The sequence below is a fragment of the Eretmochelys imbricata genome, chromosome 14 (assembly GCF_965152235.1).
Source record: "Eretmochelys imbricata isolate rEreImb1 chromosome 14, rEreImb1.hap1, whole genome shotgun sequence".
NCBI classification, from domain to species: Eukaryota; Metazoa; Chordata; order Testudines; family Cheloniidae; genus Eretmochelys; species Eretmochelys imbricata.
The window spans coordinates 32,737,543-32,747,378 of record NC_135585.1 but is presented as its reverse complement, the minus strand read 5'-3'; the positions used below and the strand labels follow the sequence as shown (position 1 = coordinate 32,747,378).

The 9,836-nt window shown below is 50.8% G+C and overlaps 1 pseudogene; it reads right to left on the bottom strand.

The window, feature by feature from the left end:
• Positions 1–296: 296 nt before the first annotated feature.
• LOC144273978 (acetylcholinesterase-like) lies at positions 297–8,459 on the bottom strand (annotated as a pseudogene).
• Between the last annotated feature and the right edge of the window lie 1,377 nt (positions 8,460–9,836).

Here is a 9,836-nt window from a genome sequence, read left to right as displayed (position 1 = left end):
TGTGACTGTAACCCCAAGTCCCATTCCAACTCTCCCAAAGTCCCCAAAACCTCCACCTCTAGTCACTGGGGGTTAACAAGGTTCTGGGGGGCGTTAGGGGGAAAAGAAGGATTAGCCTCTACCTGGCTTTTCCAAGGAGCCCCTCGGGGAAGCAGGGGACACTCCCTCCTCCAGTGCCCTGGTTGCTTACAATAATTACAATTTCCGTCCCTCATTTTATCCCTACCTCCCTCTCCTCCTGTCCCCCGTCCACGCCCCCTTCCCCTCATCTCTCCGTGCCCTTGCCAATGCTGGTTTCCCGAAGGAGCCTCCAAGGCAGCAGCTAACACCACTCAACCTTGCACAAGATTACAGCTTTTTTTTTTTTTTTTTTTTTTTAACCTAACTCATGGGTACCAGAAATATTCCCCCAATTCTCGAGAATTTCAGCCAAAGGGGTCCCCTTACTTACACTCTGCCCAGAACCCATAATGGGCTACCAAAAGGACACCAAATGTGCCACCTTATCACCTAAGTGATGGCTCACACTCCTCCCTCCTCAGAGTTCTCAAAGGTGAACTCACCCTGTGCCGGCTGGAGCTGTCCGAGAGAAGGAGTGTAGTCTCGCTTGTTGGGGCGAGCCTAGAGTCCCTTCGTGGTCTCCAAAACTGTTACGAATTACACCTGGTAGGACACGCACACAAATGCTGTGAATTATACCTGATAGGTCACGCACACAAATGCTGCAAATTATACCTGATAGGTCACGCACAGTTCAAATCTAGGCTGAGAAACATAAACAAAGTCCACAACTGCAGAGTTCCCAAAAGACACTAAGTTTATTACGCTCAAGCGTGGTGCCCCCCTGCTAGCCAGGAGGGGACCCTGAATACAGATTATACAAAGGTTATATACTTTTTAGCAAAGCATGTTGCCCTCGTGCATCGGAAACCTTAGCCAATAAACAAACCCTTGTCTTATCTTCCACCTATCCCTGCTTGGTGCATTCCTCGTGCTATACCAGTATGTTAATTACACAGCATGGTCCTAAAGCCATGCATCAGTAACCTTTATTATCAGGATGGGAGGCCTCACGTCAAGGCCAAAAGACAGGGAGTTAGAGACTGACAAAAACCAGATACTGGGAGTCAAGGAAGGCTGGAGACAAGGAGGAGGATTTTCACAGGGATTCAGTATCCAAGGGTTGCTCCTCCTGGTGTATGATGTGCTGGCATTTAAACAATGGTAGGCCCCAAACCAAAATGGAGTCATATGTGCTAACTTTTCCTTAACAGGAGGAAGGCTGAAGCCACACTTTGCCCTCAGTTAAGATGGCTGCCATCTCACATCCTTCCACATAGGATGAAGGCACATGTTGCCCTGACTAAAGGCCACCATCTCCCATTGTTCTCAGTGGAACTAAAGCCACAACCTGTCTTGAATTATGATGCCTGCTGTTTGCCTACAGTCCTTACTGGTAGAAATGAGGCTGCCCCTAGCAAAGATGGCCACCACCTCCCATTGTTCACTGAAGAAACTATGCCCTCACTCAGAATGGCCACAGTCCTATTATTCTTGATGCTAGTGAAGATACAAGTTGCCCTGAGTTATAATGGCTGCCATCTGCTTAGGTCCCTTGCAGGCTACAGTGAGGCTGCTCCTTGTAAATACATCCACTTCTTCCCATTTCTCCCAGAGAAGCAAATGGGCAAGTAGCAGGGATGTTGCCTATAGCAAAGATGGCTGAGTCGGCCTGTGGGACAAGCAGCTAAACTACCCTCTGGAGGTGAAATGGCAGGTGGAAGCCACCTTCCTACCTGCCACTGGGCTACTTTTCATGCACTGTTCTCTAGCTCCCCCATGAGGGTACAGGGGGAAGAGGTGGCAGGTGAAATTTGCATGTACCTCCGAGGATCTCTATATTTGCATCTCCTCCAAGCACCCAAAGCTGCACAGTTGAGGCTTTCCCTGTGTTCCACACTCATGATCTTTGTCACGTTCACCATGTGACTGCAGGGATGAGAACACGTGAAAACTGGTGAATGGTGAAAAAGGTCTACCCTAACCTGGGAGTGAGTGGCCACGTGTTGGATAGTGAGACGCAACTAACAGGTGTTTTAGGGGGCTTGTTTTGTAGTCTGATAGTTTTAATAATAGGAATGTTTTAAAAGGAGGTATGGTTCAACAATATACAGTGGAAAAAATGAATCTAAAAATAATAAACATTGAAACATATTCCCAACTATATAGCTAACATAAGAGGGTCTAAATTAGCTGTTACCTGTCAAGAAAGAGGTCTTAGAATCATTGTGGAGCATTTTCTGAAAACATTCACTCAATGTGCAGTAGCAGTTTTAAAAAGCTAACAGAAGAATGTTAAGAATCATTAGGAAAGGGACAGATAAGACAAAAAATATAATAACTCCATAAATCCATGGTGAGCTCACAGCTTGAATACTGGGTGCAGTTCTGGTCACCCCATCTCCAAAAAGATATATGAGAACCGGAAAAGGTACAGAGAAGGGCAACAAAAATGATTAGAGGTATGGAAAGCTTCCATAAGAAGAGACATTGAAAAAGACTGGGACTGTTCAGCTTAGAAAGAGACAACTGAGGAGGGATATGAGAGCCATCTATAAAATCATAAACAGTGTGGGGAAAGTGAATAAGGAATTATTTACTCCTTTACATAACACAAGATCCAGGAATCATCCAGTGAAATTAAGAGGCAGCAGGTTTAAAACAAACAAAAGGAAGTATTTCTTCACACAACACACAGTCAACCTGTGGAACTCATTGCCAGGGGAGGTCGTGAAGGCCAGAAGTATAACTGGGTTAAAAAAATAACTAGATAAGTTAATGGAGGATCGGTCCATCAATGGCTATTTGCCAAGCTGGTCAGGGACACAACCCCATGCTCTGGGTGCCCCTAAACCTCTGACTGCCAGATCGTGGGACTAGACAACAGGGGATGGATCATGCAATAATTGCCCTCTTCTGTCTATTCCTTCTGAAACATCTGGCACCACTGTCGTAAGACAGGATACTGGGCTAGCTGGACCGCTGGGCTGACCCAGTATGGCTGTTCTTAAATTATGCTTGGATTTGTTTAGAATAAAACCTGTAATGAGACTCACTTGCAAAAAAGAAAATTATCTCATAGTGTTGTGAGCTAATACCGTTAGACTACAACAGTGCTGCTCATTGCTGCTTTACCAGTGCACTAACAAATTTATTGCACTGACAAAGCTGGGCTTTGAGACAGCTAACTTCGGCTATTAACTTGATGCACTGGCAAGCAGGGATATGAAAATGTGATCGCATCCCTCCTTTGTCTCCTCTGTTGACCAGGGGACCACTCCCCCTCCACCGTGACAGTTGGGGCATATTTATATACTGCACATAAATGTATCACTGTAGGGATACTAGGAAGAGGGATGAGTGTGCCAGATCTTGTCTGCATCTAGTAGCCAGCCAGCATTACTACGACAAAAATGCTACCGATGCCAAGCTCGAAGAGTTAGGCCAAGATCCTCAAAGCTATTTAGGCAGCAAACTCCCATTCGGCACCCAAATACCCATGAGAATAAGGGACTAACTCCCATAGCTGAGATGGCAGAGGGGGATCTGGGCTTTTTCTGCTGCAGATCTTGTGTTTCTCCACAGAGCTCAGTCCTCCTCACGTTCTGTCTCCCCTGCTGGAGGTTCCTTTGGGCTGGGCTAAAAGAGAGGCATGGGGGGTTACTTTCCAACCACCAAAAAGCCAGGCCTAGAGTCAAGAGGTGGCCCTTGGCATGTGAATTCCAGAGGCCCAGGGATGGGAGAATTATCCCCAGGTTTTGCCTGGAGGCCAGAATATCCCCCATCTCTATGGAAAGAGGGAACTGGCAGATGGGAGCATATTATGGGGTTCTTTTCCCTCTAGGGAGCACTGGTTCCAATCCGTCGCCAGGCTTGGGGGACTGGCTGGCTCAGGCACTCAGGGTTACAGGGTGACAGCCCCTCACTGCTCCAGACTGTGCCCCGAATCGTGCCACTCACCCTTGAGCCGCTGGTACTCTGGGACCAATGGTGTCAAGAAACCACAGAGCTGGGTGGGCGATGTCCCCTCCACCTGGAGCAGTTCCATTCCGATATGGAAAACAATCTTCTCCATGGCATTGTAAAGAGCCCACTGCTTCCCACTGCCTCCTGCCCCTGTGGGGTTCCTGAGGGGAAATGCAATAATGGGTCAGCATAGTGGGGGGAATGGAATGAATTCCAGCCACAAGGGGGCAGACAGGAGGATGCCCCAACCAGGTGTCCTTCACTCCAGTAGGTAGCAGCAGAGAGGGACAAGGACATACCCAACTACCCACAGCCTCCAGCCAGGTCTCATTGAGGCTTCCCATGAGCAAGGAAGGATCAAGAGCCAAACAACCCAGTTTTTCCCTCTTCCAAAATGGCCACCCCTCCATGTTCTTTTTCACAGAGCTGAAGTCGCAGGCTGCCCTCTGGAGGCAAAGCAGGGAGATGGTAGCCACCCTCATATTGGCTGCAGGTTTGATCTGAAATAGTTCTCTGGCTCCGATGGGGAAGGGGGAAGGGCTCAGGACCAGCTGGTGAGTATAATTTACATAGATATCCCAAGCTCTATGCAGTACCCTGTAGCTGCACAATCAGGCTTTCCCCAGCTTCCACCCTCACAATTTTTCTCTCATTGGCTGTGTGAGCACAGGGTCACAAACGGGGCAGAAAGGCTGAGAGCCTGTGGGTATTAGAGAGTGGGGAGCATGGCTCACCCTAACCTGGGAGTCAATAGGCCTAGGCTGGGTAGTCAGACCTAGGCTTATGCCTGATTTCTGGCTGAGAAGAAAAAATGTTGCTTTGTTCATGGTACTAGCTGTGGTTGGTAGGGGGCTGAGGGAAAAAACAAAAGTTTGAACAGGGATGTTGTGATTTAGTAATAATTAACTCCATTCCTTAGCCCTGGGGACACCAAATTAGAGTGTAAGCCAGGGGTGGGCAACCTTTTTGGCCTAAGGACTGCATCTGGGTATGGAAATTGTATAGCGGGCCATGAATGCTCACAAAATTGGGGTTGGGGTGCTGGATGGTGTGAGGGCTCTGGCTGGGGGTGCGGGCTCTGGCTGGGGGTGCAGGCTCTGGGCTAGGGCCAGAAATGAAGTGTTCAGGTTGCGGGAGAGGGCTCTGGGTTGGGGCAGGGGGTTGGTGTGCAGGGTGGATGAGGGCTCCGGCTGGAGGTGCAGGCTCTGGGGTGGGGCTGGGGATGAGGAGTTTGGGGTGAAGGAGGGTGCTCCAGGCTGGGACTAAGGGGTTCAGAATGTGGGTGGGAGGGGGATCAGGGCCAGAGTGCTCCAGGCTGGGACTAAGGGGATCAGAATGTGGGAGGAGGCTCCAGGCTGAGGGAGGGGATTGGGGTGAGGGCTCTGTCTGAGGGTGCAGGCTAGGGTGCTCTGGGATGGGGCCAGGGGTTTGGAGGGTTGGAGGGGGATCAGGGCCAGAGTGCAGGGGCTTGGGGCCCAGGAGGGGGTTAGGGGTGCAGGCTCTGGGTGGCACTTACTTCAAGCAGCTCCCGGAAGCAGTGGCATGTTTCCCTCTCCAGCTCCTATGCAGAGGTGCAGCCAGGCGGTTCTGTGTGCTGCCCAGTCCACAGGCGCCACCCCTGCAGCTCCCATTGGCCATAGTTCCCAGCCAGTAGGACCTGCAGGAGTGGCTCGTGGGGCAGAGGCAGCCTGTGGAGCTGGAAGGGGGACATGCCGCTGCTTCTGGGACCACACGGAGCTGCGGCATGCACGCAGAGCAGCCCCTGACCCCGCTCCCCAGCAAGAGCTTGAGGGCCAGACTGAATCGGCTAGCGGGCTGGACGTGGCCCACGGGCCATAGTTTGCCCTCCCCTGGTGTAAGCTGAAGGTGGAGAGAAGCTGAAAGTGCAGTTGGATCCAGGCTGGTTGGCATTAGCATCAGCTGTAAGACAAACAGGGGCTGGTGGCTTGGGAGCTGAAACCCAAGGGCAGCACTCAGGGTCACAACTTCTTAGAGGTTCCCTTGCCTGCTCTGGGCGAACTCCACCCAGTACCGCATCACCCTGAGGCTCAGCCTGGCCTCAGCCTCCATGCATGTGGTTGGCTCCCACCATGGACACCAGGGTCCCAAACAGGTAGGGAACCTCAGAGCCGTGCGGCACCCCCATCCGTTTGGGGGAAGATAAGCTGCCAGGGCAGACGGTGAAGGTGTACGTACATGAGACCACCAGCCTCCGCCTGGCCATCTTGGCTATGGGGAACACCACATGATCATCACTGATGATCTGAGCCATGGTGCAGCGGCACCACGCTGGGCACTGCGCCTCCTGGCTGTACCACTGCCTGGACAGGGTCCCATGGCAGCCCTGGCGTTGTCACCCTCAGCACCTCCAGGAGCTCCTCGCAACTCATGTGGCTGGCGTTCATCCCAGTGAAGCTAAGGGCACTGATGACCATGTAGGAGCCTTCGTTGGCTGTGACGCCAGCCAGGAGGGGTATAGACTCCAAAAGTCTCGGTGGCACATAGGGCAGGAAATCCCTTTCTACAGTTGGCATGGACACACTGTGTTTCCCAAAGTCTCATGGCTCCTTCCCTCACAGGCTGCCCACGTGGGCAGTGTCATTGAGATCGGCACAGCCTAGTAGAGTGACCAGATGTCCTGATTTTATAGGGACAGTCCCAATTTTGGGGTCTTTTTCTTATATAGGCTCCTATTACCCCCCAACCCCTGTCCTGAATTTTTAAATTTGCTGTCTGGTCACCCTACAGCCTACCTCCTGGGTGGCTTCTGGGCTAAACCAGGCCCAGGAACAGGCGGGGACACCACGCTGCAGAACGGCATGGGCAAAGAGGGGAGCGGCTCCCCAGCAAGAGGAGATGGAAGCCGACTGAGGCAGCCCCAGCACTGTGGCTGAAGAGTGTCAAATGGGCTGGGTCCCCACCAAATGTGGCCACTTTCTCCCACAGACAGCACAGCACTAGGCGCTGGTCCCACAGGCCAGCGTTCCCCAGGGCAGCCTGGGGCAGAGACAGGAGGCCCAGCACCTCCAGCCAGTAGTTCATGGAGGCCACGATCACATTCTCGGTGGTGGCTAAGAAGTGGCTCTCTTGGAGCTCCACGGTGGGTGCACCTGCAGAACCTGAGGGACACCCCCCCACACCCCTAGCTACATAGATGCACCTGCCCGGCTCCCTGCTGCAGGCATTGATCTGTGGCTCTTACTGCAGTTCCCAGCTCAGTGCAAGGGAGGAATCTGCTGATGCTGGAGTCAAGCGGTTCTTGTCTACAGTGCTGAGAGCACCAGCCAGGGATCAGTCACCTGGGGTTATTTACCCTGGCAGCAGCAAGCTTGCTGGGCCGTGCACGCATAGGACCCAGGTTCAAGGTGGCTGGCGGGATCCCAGGGCATGGCCCACAGGCTCAGAGACCCAATTTGGCACCTCTGGTGTATGGTAGCAGGGTCACAGGCTCACAGTGAAATGCAGCCGCCTCTGGGGTGGGGCAGCTGGGGACCAGCCGCACAGCACTGCTGCCTTGGGCTCGCTTGCCACTGCTGAGATGCAGCTGGCTCTGGGGTGGGACAGAGGGGTAACAGGATGTGAAGGGGAAATCCCACAGCCAGTTCAACCTGCAGCTGGATTTTGGTGGTGCCAGAAGGGAAGGGGAAGTGTTGGGGTATTTTATACTTGAGGGGTCAGGGTTCCAGCTGTGTCTTTGGCTGAGCCCTGCCCTCTCAATATGCTCTCCACCATAACAGGATCCCACGCGCTCTGCTGGGCTCCCCAAAATATATTTTAGCTACACCCTGAGGCAGGAAAAGAGCTGAGCCCATCGCTCTGAAAGTGGAGGGAGCCATGTACTGTTTGCAAGCTCTGCCTTTCTTCCCTTGTGTTTGGCCCAGTTGGCCACATTCAAGTGGTTGCCTATTCCATAAAATCTACCAGAGTAGCCACTAAAGAAATGCTGGTGGGATTTGAACCTACAATTTTTGAATGACTGGCCCTCCTCACTAAACTATTCTTAAAAGTCCAACACCCTTTCCATTGCACCACAAAGCAGGGGTGGTGCTGAAGAGCTCTTCTCCTCTCTCTGCTTTGCAACACTACAATTGTTGTGATACAAGATGGGAAAGAGCTGAAGACGACACTGTGGTGGCTGGGAATTGAATCCATGCCTACTGCTTAGATGGCAGCTCTGCTAACCACTACACCACCAACACCCCATCCCTGAAGGCTGTCACAACCCAGAAATATGGATTACCTAGAACCTGTCTTCAGCTGGAGTGCCTAGGATACTTCATCCTCCTAGTTCCTTCTCCTGGCAAGAGTAGCTCCTTCAGCTCACTAATGATGTACATCCCTACCATCCTGGGGACTCCATCTCCCAGATTACGTCCTTCAGAGACTTCGTCTTTCAGTATGAAGATGCTTTTTCCTGGCAGCGTCTGACCCATGTATTCTATGTCTACTTCAAGGCATCCCCCCACTGGGATTGCCATTCCATTAGCTGCTGTTAGATGTACAAACCATTTTGTAAAAGGTGACTCAGTAATGGTGGTGACTTCTGAGCCAGTATCAAACCAACACTGGTTTTCTTCCCTGCTCTAAGTACTTCAGCAGTTAGTCTCCAAAGGCTCATTCACAGAAGTTGCTAGATATGCTGGCACTTCCTTTCAGTACTGTAGGCAGACTGATTTTCCACCAAGGACAGGCCTAGGAATCCTGCCTCTGCTTGGCCTTCTGTTGATGGGCCAACTATTCCTGATGCCCCTTTGGTTTCGAATGCCTGGGACTGTGATCTCCTCCTTTCTTGGCTAGTATGCCCTGGTCTTTCACAGAAGTAGCAAATGCATATTCCCTGGGGATCATTATGTGAGGATCTTCTGGATCCTGATATCCTTGGGTACTTCAGCATACACTTCTTGCTTCTATAAGTTGTTAAAATATACAAAGTTTCCCGTACTGCCAACCCCAAACAGTCAGGCATCAGACCCCTGAACCCTGAGTTTGTCTTAAAAAAGATTTTTCACATGATAAATAAGGAGCAGAATATGTGTATCTGTCCACCTCCCACAGTGTGCGTTTGCAAAAAGAAAAGGAGGACTTGTGGCACCTCAGCAACTAACCAATTTATTTGAGCATAAGCTTTCGTGAGCTACAGCTCACTTCATCGGACGCATACTGTGGAAAATACAGAAGATGTTTGTTTTTATACACACAAATCATGAAAAAAATGGGTGTTTATCACTACAAAAGGTTCTCTCTCCCCCCACCCCACTCTCCTGCTGGTAATAGCTTATGTAAAGTGATCACTCTCCTTACAATGTGTATGATAATCAAGGTAGGACAGTTCCAGCTCAAATCCAGGGTTTAACAAGAACGTCTGAGGAGGGGGGGGGTAGGAAAACAAAGGGAAATAGGCTTGAATAGAGACTGGGAGTGGCTAAGTCATTATGCAAGGTAACCTAAGTTAATTGTATCCAATTTGCAAATGAATTCCAATTCAGCAGTCTCTCGCTGGAGTCTGGATTTGAAGTTTTTCTGTTGTAATATCGCAACTTTCATGTCTGTAATCGCGTGACCAGCGAGATTGAAGTGTTCTCCGACTGGTTTATGAATGTTATAATTCTCGACATCTGATTTCTGTCCATTTATTCTTTTACGTAGAGACTGTCCAGTTTGACCAATGTACATGGCAGAGGGGCATTGCTGGCACATGATGGCATAGATCACATTGGTAGATGTGCAGGTGAACGAGCCTCTGATAGTGTGGCTGATGTTATTAGGCCCTGTGATGGTGTCCCCTGAATAGATATGTAGGCACAGTTGGC